The sequence below is a fragment of the Dipteris shenzhenensis genome, chromosome 16 (assembly GCF_047967505.1).
Source record: "Dipteris shenzhenensis isolate YYH24624 ecotype China chromosome 16, Dip_SZ_1.0, whole genome shotgun sequence".
In the NCBI taxonomy this organism is placed as follows: domain Eukaryota; kingdom Viridiplantae; phylum Streptophyta; class Polypodiopsida; order Gleicheniales; family Dipteridaceae; genus Dipteris; species Dipteris shenzhenensis.
Genome location: NC_141611.1, coordinates 13,699,440 through 13,720,348, shown reverse-complemented (window position 1 = coordinate 13,720,348; position 20,909 = coordinate 13,699,440).

Genomic DNA, 20,909 nt, shown 5'->3' with positions numbered 1-20,909 from the left:
TCGGATGGGGGCTCCAGTTTGCATGCAAGTCCGTTTCAACTAGTTTGAGATGCGTGCAAAGTATTGTCACCATCGGATATGCTCTGCATGGTCGATTACGCATTGTACAATATTTTTCCCGTAGTGATATGCACATCCGCAAAAAAACACGCCCTTAAGTATGTTATCTGACCAAGTACTTATCGGATGGGTGTGCCTCTTTGAGAAAATTTCAATACCACCTAGGTTGCAGTGTAGGAAAAGTGTTGTGCCCATGGGATATCCTTTGCATGATCGATCGAGCAATAAATACTATTTTTGCTCTAGTGTCATGCACATCCGTAAAAAAACACGCTGCTAGGTATGTTATCGGATCAAGCACTTATGGGATGGGAGTGCCACTTTGCATGTAAGTCAATTCCACCTAGTTGAAGGTGTGTGCAAAGTATTGTGCCCATCAAATATGCTTTGCATTGTCGATCAAGCATAAAACAACGTTTTTGCCTTAATGTCATACACAACCATGAAAAAACACGGTCCTAGGTGTGTTAATCAAACAAGTACTTATCGGATGGGGGATCCACTTTGCATGCAAGTCTGTTTCAACTACTTTGAGGTGCGCGAAAAGTATTGTCACCATCGGATATGATTTGCATGGTCGATCACACATTATACGCCGTTTCTTCCCTAGTGATATGCACATCCACAAGAAAACACGCCCTTAGGTGTGTTATCTGACCAAGTACTTATCGGATGGGTGTGCCTCTTTGAGAAAATTCCAATACAACCTAGGTTGCAGTGCAGGAAAATTATTGTGCCTATCGGATATCCTTTGCATGGTCGATCGAGCATTAAATACTATTTTTTCTCTAGTGTCATGCACATCCGTAAAAAAAACACGCTACTACGTATGTTATCTGATCAAGAACTTATGGGATGGGTGTGCCACTTTGATGTAAGTCAATTTAACCTAGTTGAAGGTGTGTGCAAAGTATTGTGCCCATCGGACATGATTTGCATTGTCGATCAAGCATAAAACACCGTTTTTGCCTTAGTGTCATGCGCAACCATGAAAAAACACGGTCCTAGGTGTGTTAATCAAACAACTACTTATTGGAGGGGGGCTCCACTTTGCACGCAAGTCTGTTTCAACTACCTTGAGGTGCGCGCAAAGTATTGTCACCATCGGATATGATTTGCATGCTTGATCATGCATTATACACCGTTTTTTCCCTAGTGATACGCACATCCGCAAAAAAACATGCCCTTAGGTGTGTTATCTGACCAAGTACTTATCGGATGGGTGTGCCTCTTTGAGAACATTTCAATACCACCTAGGTTGCGGTGTAGGAAAAGTATTGTGCCCATTAGATATCCTTTGCATGGTCGATCGAGCATTAAATACTATTTTTGCTCTAGTGTCATGCACATCTGTAAAAAAAATATGCTGCTAGGTATCTTATCTGATCAAGCACCTATGGGATGGGTGTGACACTTTGCATCTAGTCAATTCCACCTATTTGAAGGTGTGTGCAAAGTATTGTGCCCATCAGATATGCTTTGCATTGTCAATCAAGCATAAAACACTGTTTTTGTCTTAGTGTCATGCACAACCATGAAAAAACACGGTCGTAAGTGTGTTAATCAAACAAGTACTTATCGGATGGGGGCTCCAGTTTGCACGCAAGTCCTTTTCAACTAGTTTGAGATGCGTGCAAAGTATTGTCACCATCGGATATGCTCTGCATGGTGGATTACGCATCATACAACGTTTTTTCCGTAGTGATATGCACATCCGCAAAAAAACACGCCCTTAGGTATGTTATCTGACCAAGTACTTATCGGATGGGTGTGCCTCTTTGAGAACATTTCAATACCACCTAGGTTGTGGTGTAGGAAAAGTGTTGTGCCCATCGGATATCCTTTGCATGATCGATCGAGCAATAAATACTATTTTTGCTCTAGTATCATGCACAACCATAAAAAAACACGCTGCTAGGTATGTTATCAGATCAAGCACTTATGGGATGGGAGTGCCACTTTGCATATAATTCAATTCCACCTAGTTGAAGGTGTGTGCAAAGTATTGTGCCCATCGGATATGCTTTGCATTGTTGATCAAGCATAAAACAACGTTTTTGCCTTAATGTCATGCACAACCATGAAAAAACACGGTCCTAGGTGTGTTAATCAAACAAGTACTTATCGGATGGGGGCTCCACTTTGCACGCAAGTCTGTTTCAACTACGTTGAGGTGCGCGCAAAGTATTGTCACCATCGGATATGATTTGCATGGTCGATCACGCATTATACACTGTTTTTTCCCTAGTGATATGCACATCTGCAAAAAAACATGCCCTTAGGTGTGTTATCTGACCAAGTACTTATCTGATGGGTGTGCCTCTTTGAGAACATTCAATTACCACCTTGGGTGCAGTGTAGGAAAAGTATTGTGCCCATCGGATATCCTTTGCATGGTCGATCGAGCATTAAATACTATTTTTGCTCATGCACATCCGTAAAAAAAACACGTTGCTAGGTATGTTATCCGATCAAGCACTTATGGGATGGGTGTGCCACTTTGCATGTAAGTCAATTCCCCCTAGTTGAATGTGTGTGCAAAGTATTGTGCCCATCGCATATGATTTGCATTGTCGATCAAGCATAAAACACCGTTTTTGCCTTAGTGTCATGCACAACCATGAAAAAACACGGTCCTAGGAGTGTTAATCAAACAAGTACTTATCGGATGGGGGCTCCACTTTGCATGCAAGTCCATTTCAACTACTTTAAGGTGCGCGCAAAGTATTGTCACCATCGGATATGATTTGCATGGTCGATCATGCATTATACACCATTTTTTCCGTAGTGATATGCACATCCGTAAAAAAACACGCCCTTAGGAGTGTTATCTAACCAAGTACTTATCGGATGGGTGTGCCTCTTTGAGAACATTTCAATACCACCTAGGTTGAGGTGTAGGAAAAGTATTGTGCCCATCGGATATCCTTTGCATGGTCGATCGAGCATTAAATACTATTTTTGCTCTAGTGTCATGCACATTCGTAAAAAAAACACGCTGCTAGGTATGTTATCCGATCAAGCACTTATGGGATGGGTGTGCCACTTTGCATGTAAGTCAATTCCACCTAGTTGAAGGTGTGTGCAAAGTATTGTGCCCATCAAATATGCTTTGCATTGTTGATCAAGCATAAAACACCGTTTTTACCTTAGTGTCATGCACAACCATGAAGAAACACGGTCCTAAGTGTGTAAATCAAACACTTGAGTACTTATCAGATGGGGGCTCCAGTTTGCACGCAAGTCTGTTTCAACTATTTTGAGATGCATGCAAAGTATTGTCACCATTGGTTATGCTTTGCATGGTCGATTACGCATTATACAATGTTTTTCTCGTAGTGATATGGACATCCGCAAAAAAACACGCCCTTAGGTATGTTATCTGACCAAGTACTTATCAGATGGTTGTGCCTCTTTAAGAACATTTCAATACCACCAAGGTTAAGGCGTAGGAAATGTATTGTGCCCATCGGATATGCTTTGCATGGTCGATCGAGCATTAAATACCATTTTTGCCTTGGGGTCATGCACATCCGTAAAAAAACACGCTGCTAGGTGTGTTAACATCCGATCAAGTACTTATGCGATGGGAATGCCACTTTGCATGTAAGTCAATTCCACCTAGTTGAAGGTGTGTGCAAGGTATTGTGCCCATCGGATATGCTTTGCATTGTCGATCAAGCATAAAACACCGTTTTTGCCTGTGTCATGCACAACCATATGAAAACACAGCCGTAGGTGGGTTATTCAAATAAGTACTTATCGAATGGGGGCTCCACTTTGCATACAAGTCCGTTTCAACTACGTTGAGGTGTGTGCAAAGTATTGTCACCATCGAATATGCTTTACATGGTCGATCACACATTATACACCATTTTTTCCCGAGTGATATGCACATCCGCAAAAAAACACACCCTTAGGTGTGTTATCTGACCAAGGGGAAGTAGCAAGCTAAGGGTGTCCACTTTTTGTTCACTCCCCAATCCTTAGGAGGTGGAAAAACAAGCTTTTTAGCACACAAAATTGCAAATCTCACCTACTTCCCTATGGATCTAGTCTTTGACATCTTCTGACACAACATCACACTTGCTATTGTGCACACAATCGTATAGTCTGATCAAAAATTCGATGCACACATAGAAAATATCTTTGTGTCACACGGCATGGTTCCAGGGTGGTCACACGTTTGTCACAAACAGAGAGTGTCATATTAAATTCTAAATTTCTCACTCATTTTAGGTTAAATGTTATTGAAACTTTGTAAGTGGTCTCTTTGCATTCTATAGAGCTTAACTTGATTTATTGGTAATTTTTTGAATGATTTATCTAATTATAAATAATTATTTATAATAAATAAAGTCATAAAATACATGCATTTTAATAGCACACCACATTTTTTTAGTATTTTGAATAATTAAGCAAATCCAATTTGGTGGAAGGTTAGTAGGCACATAAGGGTGTGTGGTTGAATCATCAAATCCCAAATCCAACGGTTAGATTTAGGAAGATTGAAGTTTAATTTTTACTTTTACTCCTTAGAGGATCAACAAAGAATATTAAAAATAAATCTAGTAATTCTCAAACATGACCAAACATTTCAAAAATGTCAATATTTTTAGTCCTCTACATGATGAATAAGAGGAAAAAATTTTGGTTAAATTTGAGTAAGGGAAACGTACGATATGGCCTCTAAGAGTGAAATCTCCCTTTTGTGGAGGAAAAAGGGCCACCCAAGCCTAATACCAAGACAAGGTAGGCTTGGTGAGGTAGGCTAGGAGCATCACCGACCCTAGTGGCAAGCCTTTGGAGTGTGCATGCTGCCCATGCAGAAGGCTGAGTCATCAAAACCATGCCACGTTGTTAGACCACGTGGTGCCATGTCATCAAGGAGATGTGACATCACTCCTTGCCATGTCACCTTACATTGCCACACGTGCTGCCACATGTGCCACCTCATCATTCCACATCATGAGCCATGTCATCACACCTTGCCACCTTGGCATACCTCGTCAACCTTGCCACGTCACCAATCCCTCCACCTCAATTTGCCATGTCAATCTACCAGCTCATGAATGCCAACTCATCATGCCACATCACCTTTCCATGTCATGGAAGAGACTATATTGCCACATCATGACCATGCATGGTGCCATATCAGCCACATGTATACACATGACGATGTGCGAGGCATAGAATACCTCGATCGAGGTATATGACCTGCGTGAGGCATACAATACCTCGATCGAGGTATATGACCGAGGGGTATGTGCTATTACCTCGATCGAGGTTTATACATGCGTAATCCATTGAATACCTCGATCGAGGTATATGATCTGATCGAGGTATATGATCTGGGCCTAGCATACCTTGATCGAGGTATTTGAAGGTACAAAACTTAGCCAATTAGTTTCAATCTTAGCACCAAAACTTAGCCAATTAGTTTCAATCTTAGCACCTCTCCACCAATAATAATGAAGAGCAATCTAAGAGCAATCTAGTGGATGAGTTGAGGCTCTCTATAAGACACCACGTTTTGGTTCATTTCACCCACTCTTAGCCATTCTTGCCTCCTCATCACTTTGTCACACCTTCCATCCTACTTTCATTGAGAATGGGTTCTCAAAGCCATAGAGCTAGTAGACGTGAAAGATGTAGGAACCCCCCCCCAAATCTCATTAATGAGGAGCGCAAGCGAAAGGCTCGTGAGTGCAAAAGAGCCTCTAGAGCTCGAGCTCGCGCTGCCACCACTGATCCACCTCCACCTCTACCTCTACATCCCACCTCCACCCCCACCTCCACCCCCACCCCCACCCCCACCTCCATTGTCCCCCCATCCTCATCCGCTCCCCTACCTCTAGCCTCCACCCTTCCCCTAGCCACCTACATTTTGGCCTCCACCTCTACCTCTTCCCCCTCCACCCTCCCCCCTCCCCCTCCCCCTCCCCCTCCCCCTGCTCCCCTTGGTGCCTCCCTTCCCTCGTCCACCCTACCATCTCCCATTGATCCCCTTGCCCCAAATTGCAGCAGCAGTGTTGCTTCACGACGTGACTTGCCGAAGTCCACTATCCGTCGTCATACTAGCAAGATTGTGCAGTCTTTTTTTTGTGACCTCACGCCAGCTTCGCACTCTTCTCTTCTCACGTCCCTGATTCATCACCCTGACTTGGTAGAGTGTAGGAGGCTTGCTGGTCTTGGTGCACGTAGAGATAGGGTTGTATCTAGCGAGGTCCTTAGCAGAGTTCGACGTTCCTATGCTTCTATTAAGCATAGGAACTCCAGTGATGCCTTGGCAGCACGTTGTGCTATTGTGGCTGCCATTAGTAGACCTCATATGATAGGCCATGTGCGTACCGCTTCACGTCTTCTTTAGATTGCACCGCACACATTGCGAGCAGGCATCATTAGGAGGCAGAGTCTAGAGGATAGTGAGACTGATGCTCTTTGGGCTTCGAGTGGTCGTGCACCTCGCAGCGATCGATTGTTGGATGATTCCACTATGTCCTTCATGTTGGAACACTGAAAGGAAAGAGTAAAGTTGACACAAAATCAGAATACTTGCTTATAGAATGAAGAAGAAAGAGGTCCTTAAGTAGGCACCTCATACAAGGTCACTCACATCACTGATGACCTCAAAGCTCCACAATAATCTCCTCAATCTGCTCCTAGATTCACTCAATCATCCTATGTGGCTTTTCCACCACCTAACTGTGCTTGTGGGCACCTAACTGTGCCTCTAGCACTCACACATAGAAACATAAGGTGTGCCTGAGGCATACACCTTGAGATATCCCAACAAACCCCCCCTCAAGGAAATGCCTCAGGCTATGTCATGGATACATCTAGTCTCATAGTTTCTCATGCCATCTCATGGTGGTCAAGGATAAATCTATGGCTAGGTTCTCATGCTAGCAAGGGTTCCCATAGGTGTAAGGTAAACAAAAGGGATACAAAAAGACCTTCCAATGGTTATCTCCCCTGCATGTACATGCACACAATGTCTGTAGGAGGTACCATGGAGCAAAACATACACATGGCCTACATCATAAGGTGACTAGAGGTGTTTACAAAACACACAAAACACAATAGTTTATTTTCATTCATTTTGGAGGACTATCCAGGCTGAGTACCTTGACATAAAAAGAGAGATCTGGAGCATACATAGAGATGATTTAAAATGCATAATCTTCATGGGATGCCTCATCTTGTGGAGGCAAATTTACTGTAAGTAGATTTGCATTTTCTGTCTTTGCTTTGTCTCTGCAAAACTTCTCACTATGGTTGTTTTTGCCACAGTGCTTGCATGGATTAACTTTGAAGCAGTCCTTTGAAAGGTGATTTGTCTTTCCACAGTGATTGCAAGGAGAATACTTGCCCTTCTGGAATTTCATAATATAAGCAGTGTCATTGCCTTTCCTTAACTCCATATGTCTTTCTTCTTCTTGGAGAGCTGAGATAATGCCTTCAAGGTTTGGATTGGGAAGATTCTTCAAAGTGCTTACAATGTGATCAAAACTTTTAGGCATACTCTTAAGTAGTACTGCCATAGCATCATCAGGGGTGATAGGAGAATTGATAGAAGCTAACTAAGTCATAAGACTCCGCATATAGTTGACATGAGCAGCTAAAGTAGTATCACTTGCCATCTTTAATTCAAAGAAAGAGATTTTAAGTGATAGTTTAGAAATGTGAGAGCTTGCACCAAAAATCAAATCTAGCTTCTGCCATGCTTCCGATGGAGACTCCAAGTCAGATATATGATGTATGTAATCATCACCCAAAGCTAAAGCAATTATACCATATGCTTTTTCTTCTCTTGCTGGATCCCTTGCCGGTCGTGTCGGAGCTGAAGATTCTCCAGCATTTGAGGCCGTAGAAGAAGCGGTAGGAGTAGGTTTGACAAGTCCCCATAAGTTCTCCCGCATCAATGCAAATTTTACCTTCATTTGCCATGTATGGAAGCCCTTTCCATTGAACTTCTCAAGATTATATAAAGTAGCCATGAGAGGGTCTAACCCAGATATTGGGCAGTGTCTATCTCTCTTACAAGGCAAAAAGAACTGAAATACTTCCAAAGTATAGGCACTTGATGTAGCAAATAGTAGTGACTAGTTTTCAAACAATGATGCTACTTTTTGCATGCTTCATAGAAGTGAATGAAATAAACACTTTCCAATCACAACCAGGTCTAGCAAGTCAAAACAAAACTGAAGCAACACTTGTAGTGAAGTTATTGAAAACTTCAAAAGACCAGAAATGCTAGAGTAGCATTTTATGTAGCATCATTTTCAAAAGTATGTCAAAACTGTCAAAACTAGAGAGCTGAACTTGGAGGGCTCATATCACACTCTTCAAAGCAAAAGAAAGGGGGCTTTCTGAGGCAAAAGAAAGCTGGTATACCACAGTAGATCCTCTGGGAAGAAGAGGCGAAAATATGCGTCAGGTCGCCTTCACCTTCTTGAACAAAGTCGACTGATTTTTCTTTGTTTTCTCCTTCAATATGCAGCCATTGCTGCTCAGATTTCAGCACAAGGTAGCTCTAGGTATGGAGAAGCTTGCCCTGGAAGGAATTAGGAAAAGACAGAGCAGGCGCAGAGAACTTGCAGTAGAGAACTTCGACGATTTTTCTGCAATGGCGACGAGCAGCGCGTTTTATTCCTTAATTCCTTCCAGCCCGAAACTCGACCCAACAAGAGGGATCTCCAGCAGAAAGGGCGTGGGAAATGGGTGAGAATCAGAGGAGAACAAGCTCAAGCAAATTTTTGGAAGAAGAGGGAGAGATGGTGAAGAAGAAGAAGAGGAAGAAGATGATGATGTGGCAAAAATGGGCTCAAGGGGGATCAAATGGCTCTGATACCATGTTGGAACACTGAAAGGAAAGAGTAAAGTTGACACAAAATCAGAATACTTGCTTATAGAATGAAGAAGAAAGAGGTCCTTAAGTAGGCACCTCATACAAGGTCACTGACATCACTGATGACCTCAAAGCTCCACAATCATCTCCTCAATCTGCTCCTAGATTCACTCAATCATCCTATGTGGCTTTTCCACCACCTAGCTGTGCTTGTGGGCACCTAACTGTGCCTCTAGCACTCACACATAGAAACATAAGGTGTGCCTGAGGCATACACCTTGAGATATCCCAACACTTCATACAACAGTTTTGGGAGGAGCATTGCAGAGCATCCCCGATGTTCAAGAAGGCATTGCGAAAGAGGGTGTCATGCGGTGTGTACATTGAGCATGGTGCATGTTTTTTGGAGTGTACCCAGACTGAGTTGTACACTCAGTTTGTAGAGGCACACCCAGAGTTCAAGATTGGGTAGAGGTCATTTGAGCGATGCAGGCCATGGTTTGTGCGATGCTCTCAGGAGCCACATGCTGTTGTCGCTACCATGTGGATTTTGGATTGATGTATGACGTATTCCATTCCCTTGATGGTCATAGGGGAGTGGTTCCTACTAGCCCTCACGACTTCATTCATTCCATATTGTGTACACGAGATGGTGATGCTTTATTCCACTCCCTTGACTATGTGGAAGGCACGTGTACTTTGTGTGGTGACTTTGCTAGAGTGCCACGAGTTGCACTAGATACTTGTGATGTGCAGATGGTTCGTTGGCAGTAGTATGAGTACAATACCTTGACATTAGATGGTGGTGCACAGTCAAGGAGGTTGCAGCTTGTGGGGAAGGAGACACCATGTGTTGTATTCATTGACAGTTTTTGAGGGAAGCTGTACCACTACATACGCCACTCGCACACTACGAAATGGGAGGATCGTCAGTTCCGTGCATGTTTGAGGACATTTCCTACAGGGGTGGTTGTCTCAGTGGTGGACTTTACGGAGAATTACACCTTTGCACCATAGCATGAGATCCAATCGGAGTATTATTTCTCCGAACAGGTGACGTGTGATTGAGTATTGATTTTTTCCTTGCCTCATTATATCGAATTATTTCAATAGTCATATTTTTTTTCAATGCCATATTGCAGGTTGCTATATTTGTGCACATTAGCTATCGTCATGCACAGGCTCATGTGGATGGCATTGATAGCACCATGGACTCATGCGTCATTGTGCGAGAGTATCACTTCTACATTAGTGATGATCGATCACATGATGCCCATTTTGTGCAGCATTGCTTCACTTTGCATGATAGTTTCTTGAGGGATCATGGTGTCACATGGCAGCAGCGCTAGATCTGGTCAGATGGCTACGGTGGTCAGTTCAAATCCACTAGACAGTTTTATTGGTTCTGCAGATGGCACCGTGAGACAGGCATTCCGATCACATGGAGCTACTTCGAGACAGGGCACGGTAAGGGAGAGCACGATGGTGCAGGTGCTTGCGTGAAGCGTGCTTTGCGTCGATACTAGTTGCATCACAGTGTCGATCACTTCAAGGATGCACATGATGTGGTGCGGTGGTGCAGCCAGCACTTATCCACTAGTGCTATCTCCTCATTTCAGTCGCGTGACGATAGGGTGGTGAGCTGGTATTTTTGGTGCATGGACATTGGGAGTCTTGATCGGTCTAGGGCTTCTGATTGTCGTTCTGTGCCTGGCACTCTTGATTTCCATTCCATCAGGAGCATAGGTGAGTCTCACCCCGCGATCTTTTCTCGACGGTTTGCATGTTTTTGCTCTGCATGCATTGATGATGATTGGGGACGGTGCTCCATGATACCATGGGCCGATCCATGGGTACAGCGAGTGCTTTCTCCCTTCCAGCCTTGGGAGGAGGTACATGATGATCAGGATGCGGGATTTAGTTCCTCTAGAGATTATGACCAGCTTACAGATATTTTGCATATTGGTGATATCTTCGCGGTTATTGCTTCGGAGGGCAATGAGGAGGGTGTGGATTATTACTTGTTGCGATGCTCTATGCTGAAGAGTGTGTTGAATGAGGATACAGTGGATGGGCATGGGATGCACTTCAATGCTCATAGCATGATCGTAGGTGGCCACTTTTTTCAGTAGATACAGAGGCGTGGTTGCTATATTGAGTTCCAGGAGTACATGGCGGATCAAGAGGCATACATGTATTCTCAACTTGTTGTTGGGATCAAGATTACTTTGAGTCGTGTTCACACTCACAAGGCGACGTCCACTCCACAATGGCACCTTGCGTGGCGGATCACAAGAGCATACTTGCAACTATTGGCATGAGAGCTGATCCTGAGGAGTAGCACATTACATATCATATTTTTTGGGATCATCAGTTGATCAGATTGATTTTTATTGGGTATCACTAGTTGATTACACATTTTTGTATTCGATATGTATAGGCTCACTGTGTGACTGTACCATTGTAATTTTCATGGACTCATATTTTGTATTTCACTCTGATGGCTGTATCACGTTCATACACATCATTGTATTAGATTCTATTTTATACATGATGTCCAATGTCTTCTCAATGGGATTTGTTGTATTTGTAAAACAAAAAATTATTTATTAGTAGTAATATTGTAATTTGTTTTGTGCTTTAGGACATTTTAAAAACGTGACTAAGAAAATTCACGCACGTACTAACGAAATACGCGTGTGGACTTATCTATTGGGGATGAAACTTCGCACGACTCTTAGGCCACCCTAGAGATACATCCACGCGAGATTTGGTCTGAACTGATTTGGTATACGCCACGTGGAAGGTACAATGCGTACATTTTTACAATTCCTACTAGCACGACTGCGGCAAAGCTATGGCGCACGTACTAACAAAATACGTGTGTGGACTTATCTATTGGGAATGAAACTTCACACGACTCTTAGGCCCCCTAGACATACATCCATGCAAGATTTGGTCTCCAACTGATTTGGTATGTGCCACGTGGAAGGTATAATGCGTACATTTTTACAATCCCTACTAGCATGACTACGTGTAAAAAATGGCGCACGTACTAACGAAATATGCATGTGGACTTATCTATTGGAGATTAAACTTTGCACGGCTCTTAGGCTACCGTAGACGTACATCCACGCAAGATTTGGTGCCCAACTGATTTGGTATGCGCCACGTGGAAGGACAAATGCATACATTTTTACAATCCCTACTAGCACGACTACGTATGAAAAATTACGCACGTACTAATGAAATGCGCACGTGGACTTATCTGTTGGGGATGAAACTTCACATGGATCTTAGACTCCCTAGACGTACATCCACACAAGATTTGGTCTCGAACTGATTTGGTATGCGCCACATGGAAGGTATAATGCGTACATTATTACAATCCTTACTAGCACGACTATGTGTGAAAAATGGCGCACGTACTAACGAAATATGCATGTGGACTTATCTGTTGGAGATTAAACTTTGCACAGCTCTTAGGGTACTATAGACGTACATCCATGCAAGATTTGGTGTCCAACTGATTTGATATGTGCCACGTGGAAGGTATAATGCATACATTTTTACAATCCCTATTAGCACGACTACATATGGAAAATGGTGCACATACTAATGAAATACGCATGTGGACTTAACCCTGTTGGGGATGAAACTTCACATGGCTCTTAGGATACCCTAGACGTACATCCCCGCAAGATTTGGTCTCCAACTGATTTGGTTTGCGCCACGTAGAAGGTATAATGCATACATTTGTACAATCCCTACTAGCACGACTAAACCCTAAACCCTAAACCCTGAACCCTAAATCCTAAACCCTGTTGGGGATGAAACTTCACACGGCTCTTAGGCTACCCTAGACGTACATCCATGCAAGATTTGGTCTCCAACTGATTTGGTTTGCACCACGTAGAAGGTATAATGCGTACATTTTTACAATTTCTACTAGCATGACTAAACCCTAACCCCTAAACCCTGAACCCTAAATCCTAAACCCTGTTGGGGATGAAACTTCACACGGCTCTTAGGCTACCCTAGACGTACATCCACATAAGATTTGGTCTCCAACTGATTTGGTTGGCACCACGTAGAAGGTATAATGCATACATTTTTACAATCCCTACTAGCACGACTAAACCCTAAACCCTAAACCCTGAACCCTAAATCCTAAATCCTGTTGGGGATGAAACTTCACACGGCTCTTAGGCTACCCTAGACATACATCCACACAAGATTTGGTCTCCATTTGATTTGGTTTGCACCACGTAGTAGAAGGTATAATGCGTACATGTTTACAATCCCTACTAGCACGACTAAACCCTAAACCCTAAACCCTGAACCCTAAATCCTAAACCCTGTTGGGGATGAAACTTCACATGGATCTTAGGCTACCCTAGACGTACATCCTCGCAAGATTTGGTTTGTGCCACGTAGAAGGTATAATGTGTACATTTTTACAATCCCTACTAGCACGACTAAACCCTAAACCCTGAACCCTAAATCCTAAACCCTGTTGGGGATGAAACTTCACACAGCTCTTAGGCTACCCTAGACGTACATCCATGCAAGATTTGGTCTCCAACTGATTTGGTTTGCGCCACGTGGAAGGTATAATGCATACATTTTTACAATCCCTACTAGCACAACTAAACCCTAAACCCTAAACCCTGAACCCTAAATCGTAAACCTTGTTGGGGATGAAACTTCACATGGCTCTTAGGCTACCCTAGATGTACATCCACGCAAGATTTGGTCTCCAACTGATTTGGTATGTGCCACGTGGAAGGTATAATGCATACATTTTTGCAAGCACCTTTTCAATGCTTAATGTTTACAATTACAACACACGGCATTATTTTTAAAATACATTATGTATTAGATGTGTAAATTGAGATATCTGAAATTCAAAATCACACTCTTAATTTTAAATACGCACATGGGGATGAAACTTCGCACGGCTCTTAGGTTTAGTGTAATAATTGCAAGCATTGATATATACGAAATTCAATATGATATTCAAAATGATAAAGTTTATACTTGTACACTTTTTCAATGCTTAATGTTTAGAATTACTTCACATGGCATTCTTTTTTAAATACCTTATGTATTAGATGTGTGAATTGAGATATTCGAAATTCAAAATCATACTCCTAATTTTAAATGTTTATGTTAGATTTGAACAAACTATAAACTGAGATAAACAAAGTGTGAAGAACATCATGAAAGTACGAAAATGCTCATACATCATAAAAGTAAGAACAATATCATGAAAGTACCAAAATGAATCTGTACATCATCATCATCATCATGCAGAAGTGCATCCCTAAACAAGAAATGTGTGAAGCCTAAACAATCATCCTGAATCAGAATCTGATAACTCCACATATGATCCTCTAGTCATCCTTTGACCGCTGCCCAACAGTTCGTCGCTGTGTGCCCTTAGGCAAAGTCGGATCAGATGGGTCAGCCTCATCACCTACATGAGATGGGCCAGCCTTATCCTGATGAACAGGAGGGCATGCTGCACGAGCCACCGCTGCCATCTCTGCCTCCCTCACCTCCTCTATGTATGCGCGTCTCAACTCCTATAGTCGTGCATCTACGAATACTCGTGCCTCAAATCCAGTGTGAGTAATCGTCTCTACATGTAGAAGACGCTGGTCTCGGCCCCGCGCCCAAGCTACTGCTCCACCCACTGCTGCAATGATGTCTGCAGTTCTGCCTCTCGCTCAATACGGCATGCCTCCTCTAGTCATGCCTTGTCACTTGGCATGAAATCACCATATGAAAAGCGTCATGGAACGCACGCTGCAACCACCGATGTATCACCACCCTCCTGCATCAGCAACGCTCTCTGTGCCTCCGCCCTTCTCCTCATTTTTTGAACTCGTCCAAGGTACCATATAGATTGTGTTTTCTTTTTTTGCAAAGATCTTGGATTGCATTTCCTTTTGCTTTTCCTTGTTTTGTGTTCTTCGTGAAAGAATATGGCACAATCGGAACCTATTCCAAATAGGTTCTCATTTGATGTAGCAAGAGGTATATCTTCCTTGGAGTAGTATACTCCTTGGCGAACCCTTGTGAGTCTATCTTTAGAGAGTGTGGGATTTCCATTAAGTTGGCTTACCAATGTGGACTTGAAGAGAGTTTTACCATCAATGGTAACAACTGGGCTCACTGCTTCTTATTCATCTAGGAGAGAATCCACCACACGTCTGATTTCACTTATGGAGGCATCGTTGTCATTATCATCTATTTCTGACACATGATCTGCTTGACATTGGTCTTCTTCTTCAGAATCAAATTCTTGTGAATATGCATCTGCAAATCCATTTGACCAAGGTTCCATCCACCACTTCATATTCTCACCCTTTGGATTCATATGCAAACTTTCACACCTTTCTTGAGCACTTTTTAGTCCCTTCTTCAATGCTTCGATGATTTTATCATCAGTTGGCACACACTCATAGTCCCCTAGATTAGCTTCTCGCATGTTCTCTTTGAGATTCAATTCTCTCTAGACATGTTCTTGCTTCTTATGTGCCCTTGTAAATAGAGGACTATCATCTTTGCATTCAAAGTGTGCAAGCCTATTCATACTACCTGCACTATGTAGCATATCCATCAAGTCATAAGTGTGTTCTTGTCCCACCATGCTTCCAATCTTGTTGAAGAAGATTTCAACTGCATCTGAACCTATAAGATGTAAAGGACACCTTAGGCCTGGACAAAATTCTCTAAAGTACTTGATCAGTAGGACCACAAAATGGCATGAGAGTTGCACATCTAAGAAAGCTTCCTTAGTTATGAAGTTTCTATTCAATGTATAGTTGGCATGATGAACAATCCAAGACCTCCAAATTTGAAAGAAAAAAGAGACTTTGCCTGCAAGATAGACTCGATCCACAAGATTCAAATGTGGAGATAAGAAGATGTCGATGTAGTCTCCAGCAATTTCAAGATAAGCTTGTGTTCCTAGCATGCTCCTCTCTTTTCTATGAATTCCATTGTTTGCCAATTCTCCCAAGCACCATTGCACTTGTCTACTGCATATTCTTTGAGCTCCAGCCCAATTTTGGTAGTCATCTTGCCTAATGTCTCCCTCCCTTAGCATATGCTTCTCGATAGAAAAAGCCTCATACACAATAATGACATGATTTAAGGTGATCCAAACATTGCCAATAGCCAATTGACGCTTAGGCTTGTCAAAAACATTGACTAACTTTTTTCCATTATGTACAAAATCTTGATCATGCAGCCCAAAAACTTGATTTTCTAAAACTTTTGCTGAGAGAGGCCATCCATCCCATTTTATCCCAAATCTACTACCTCTTTTATCTAGATAATCGGAGATCATCCATGTTCTTCGCTGACTATCACCATCAGATGCATGTCCAATAATTGGACCAACCGTGGTCTTTAGCTTCTCATTCCATAAGTTTAAAATAGCATCCCATTGCTTGTGGACAAAACTTGCATCAAATTGGCCGCAAGTGCAATGAAGTGCAAGAACCAAGCGTGGGAGTGCATCATGAAATGGATTGGCAAGAAAAACTCTTGCACGTCCACCAATGGCACAATTTTGAAATGCATCAATAATCTGATCATATCCTTTTTGTCCTTCTCCCACTTTGATCATGCATGTAGTCATGCACTCATGATCATCCGCTTTATATCCATCAAAACCCACAAGCATGTCATCCTTTGGATTCCACCTACAAGCAATAATAAGCACAAGTCTGTAAGATCATATGCAATCCTCTTGCATTCAAAAACAAGATTTTAGATTATGAAAATAATTTAGAGAAAAAGGAGGTTACCTTATCCGCTTCTTTATTGCAGTTTCATCTTCCACTATGATGAAGGGAATCCTTGACATGATTCCATGCTTTTCTTTTTCTTTTTCATAAATTTCAGTGATTGCATCAAAAAGATATCCATGTATACCAAGTACAAACTAAGTAGCAAGTCTTTGCCCTCGATCCTCGATTTGTCATTGATAAAGAAGGTCCATTGAGGTTGGAACTCAAGAAGTCATGTAACCTTGGACCTCCCCACATCCTTGCAACCTCAAATATTGGCTTTGTGTTCTCACTATATCTTTGTCCGGCACTTGACTTGATTATGTTTGTGGCAACATCTTGTAGAAAGTCCCATAAGGCAACTTTACCACCAAACTTTTCCAATCTATGGGCTTCGATTATATTGTTGCAAAATCATTTTACATCCTTTCGATTGAGAGACTCTATGCTAGCTTCTCTTAAAGTGCGGACTCTTACTGAAAGAATGGCAACCTGAGACTTTGTCCACCATAGTTTCTTAGAAAGGTCTCTTACTTGACTTTTAGCAAAAAGAGTTGCATTTCTAAGCTCACTCTTTGTAAGATAATCTAGCCTTCTTCCACAACCGGTACCCCTATCTCCTCTCTTATTCTCAACCTTCTCTTCTCTATACAATCTCATTCTAAAGTCAGCAAGTTTAACTATCCCCTTGCAATGGTGGCATGTAAAGCCTTTAAATGGTTGCCCATCTTGTGAAATGCGTATGCAACTTATGTGACGAAAGCATCCATCCACATGAATATCGGTACCTCCACTATTAAACGTTGCCTTAACATGATGCTCTATAAACCAATACTTCCCGCCACATTGATCATCTAAGAAAGGCTTTATCTTGACATACTTGTTACCTACTTTGACCTCATGGCTCCAAAGGCCCCAACATAGCAAGTCAAAATTTACAAAAGAAGATTCATTTTCTCTATTAAAACCTGAATCAATAGAGAAAGCACTCGTACTTGGGCTTCTAGTTTTTGTTGAAACCAAAAAGTTGCTAAGAGGTCTTTACTTTGGATCATGCTCCTTATCCTTTCGAGGATGTCCTCGCAAGCCAGTGAGTGCTACCATTGGATTTTCATCTTTTCTCATGAGTGACTTGATATGAGAGTTTGACTTTGTGTGTTCATTGAGAACCGTGTACAAATCTGATCTTGGAGAACATAAACACAACCATGCATCATCATATTTGCATCGCACCTTTACCAAGCTTTTGTCCTTAAAATCATGTATTGTAGCTTCAACAACCTCAAAATCCCAACCTATTGAAAAGATAGGAGATGAGTAAGAGACTTAATGTGAGAAGATGGAAAATACTAATTGAGGAATAAAGGAACAAATAATACCTTCATTTGTTGACATAAAAGATTTCATCTTCTCTATCGCATCTTCTATCTCTCTTTTGTCATCCTTTGTCGGTTGATGCACTACTTTGGGCATATCTTCTTTTCGTAGTCCTCGAGCAACCATATACTTGAGCTCATGCTTTTTACTTTCTAATATGTGAAATCTCATGAAGTTAGAGAAGCAATTGTATGCTGCATGCTTGCCTTCTATCAATCCTTTACCATAAAGTTCATTACACTCATGACACCAAATTCGCACATGGGGCACCCCATTGAAGTCCTCAAAATGCAACTCAAACTTATCATCCCTTGACACTACCATTCCCAAAATTGCCTTTTCAAAATGTAGCGCACAACAAATGAGATTCTTCATACTTCGCAACTCACCTAGTTCTCCTGCTGCTGCCAGCTTGTGTAGAGTCAACAACGTTGAGACAATTGGCTTGACAACTGACAGAGAGGAATATGAAGAGCAGCCCACAGACATTATCTCCATCTTGCAAGAGCTCACGCAATCATCTGTCTCAATCCACTCAGAAATCTGAGTTGTGACTATGGATGTCTACAATGAAAACCAAAAATTTTGGGCAATGTGTTACTCACAAACAGTGCCTTACCATTGGCTGTCCACTGGAGCAGCAAGGTTGTCTGTTTGCAGGGCATCACTACGCAGCCCACTGAAGCTCTAGGAGAGCATGCAGGCTAATAGAGATCAAAGGTGCTAGAAGTAGGTAGATGATAGTTGTGGGTGGTCAGAGATCCCTATCTAGGCAACACCCTATGTGCTAGAGGGTAGCACACTGAACACATTCTATTGTTTCAGGTTTTGTCCATATTGTTTTTAGCAATCTACAAATATATGATCAACTCTTCTACTCTAGTGTTGCACTGTTCAAAGATCTAAGTCTGTATGTATCTCTCTATGCTGTACACATTAAGGAAAGAAGTGGGATTTGACTGTGTGTTTTCTGGGCATACGCTTTACAATCTTCCGCTGCAGGGAGTGTTGGCTGTAGCAAGCAGTCTTGACCTCTGTTTTCCAACTTATTACTCCCGAGATTTGCTGATTTGATAAACAAAAATCCAATCCCTCAAATTCAATTACCTAGAATGCCTATGGTAGATCAACGCTATGCCCAATCTATTTCTCATGTAGTTAAGAATAGGAGAAGGGTAGAGAGCTGGACTAGAAGATCTGCTTTCTGGTCATCAAGCAAAGCTAGAAGAGTTAAACACAATAACATATTAGCATATGAAGGAGCGCAAAAGCAAAACAAAGAGGGGCCAAGGCTAACACCACATGAAGTAGAAGAGACACAACAAGATTGAACACCACACGAATTAGTAGAAGAGATGCAGCGAGGATTGAACTCTTAGCATCCCTCCTAGTAGTGAAAACATGAACACTGCGAAGAGGAGCCACCTTGTTCTTGCCGCTTTCTTTCTTATGATAATAGTTTTGCTGCGTTCTCATCAACAAAGTCTGTAGCATGATCTCCCATGAAGTATTCTTTCATTCTATACTGCAATCTTTTGATTTGCAAATTGCCTATAGAACGGAGGTAGGAGCACCTTCGAGGATCGTTGTTAGCTTGAGGACTCAAGATCCAAGACCTAACAGCTTGAGGAATCAAGAGCTAGGACCTGCATTACAGTGCACAAGCCCGAAGTGTCATTATGTGAAGAACATGCAAGGCAAAGCGTGGGACACAGGAACTAAAGCATCTGCAATAGATGGTTGAAAATCACTTGTAGAGATCAAGAACTCGACTTTTTGGTATTGTATTGAGTTGAAGTCGTAGTCTCATCATTTTGGGAGAGACAGCCAGTAGGTGTGCAGAGGAGCGAGAAGCCAACAAACGGAGAAGTTGGAGAGGGAGTAGGTGGAAGTGGTTGATTAGTGAAAGAGGGAAAATCCTCTTTCAAATTATGTTAGAGGAGGCTTAGCATGGCAAAGCCTTATAGGCTACAGGGAGATCAGGTTATCTTGAACCTCCTCCATAAACCAGGTTATCGTGATCGTCCATCAACTAGGCTCTCTCTTTAAAAAGCCATTTATATAAAGCTATATAAAATTAACCTTTTTATATATGCTAAGCATGCAAGGTTTAAAAACCTTGATTTTAGATTCTAGTGCACTAAAAAACACTCATGTTTTATGAATGAAAACCCATAAAAATTGCATTTTTGATCTTCCAAGTCAAATCCCTATGAAACACTTACAAGAACAATTTCCATAAACCTGCAAATAGAAAATTATCAGGTGAAACCTAAAATTTTATAGTTTCATTGTAAGGCTTTGTAGGTTTTTTTTGACCACTGATGCAAGGCAAGTACAGTGGCGAGCGTGAGCTGCGAGCTCATAAGAACATGCAACATGTCACCAATCATTTGCTTCCATGATGTTGGCTAGGATTGCAAAGTGATACTTGGCACGATCACCAACATCAAAGTAGGGTTCAAACACATGGAAGACCAAACATCAACACTCCCTCATCACTCAATGGTGTACATCATACAAAAAAAGTTTCAATATACTCACAAGGCAAGGCTTTTACGATACATCTACTGTTGATTTTGCAAAAAAGATAGAGCACTATACTACCTTTATAACTACTACAATCTCTTCCATATACTCACCCCTACCCCAAACACTAGACACCATAGACTCCCTCAACCCTGAAAGTCTTCATCTCCGACAAGTTCAAAGCAAAACACATAATCCAAAAGAGGTCCTACTGGTGGCAATGGCAGATTAATCCACTCTATGCAAATATCCATGTCACATGTTGCAAACTTCTGGACAATTTTTAA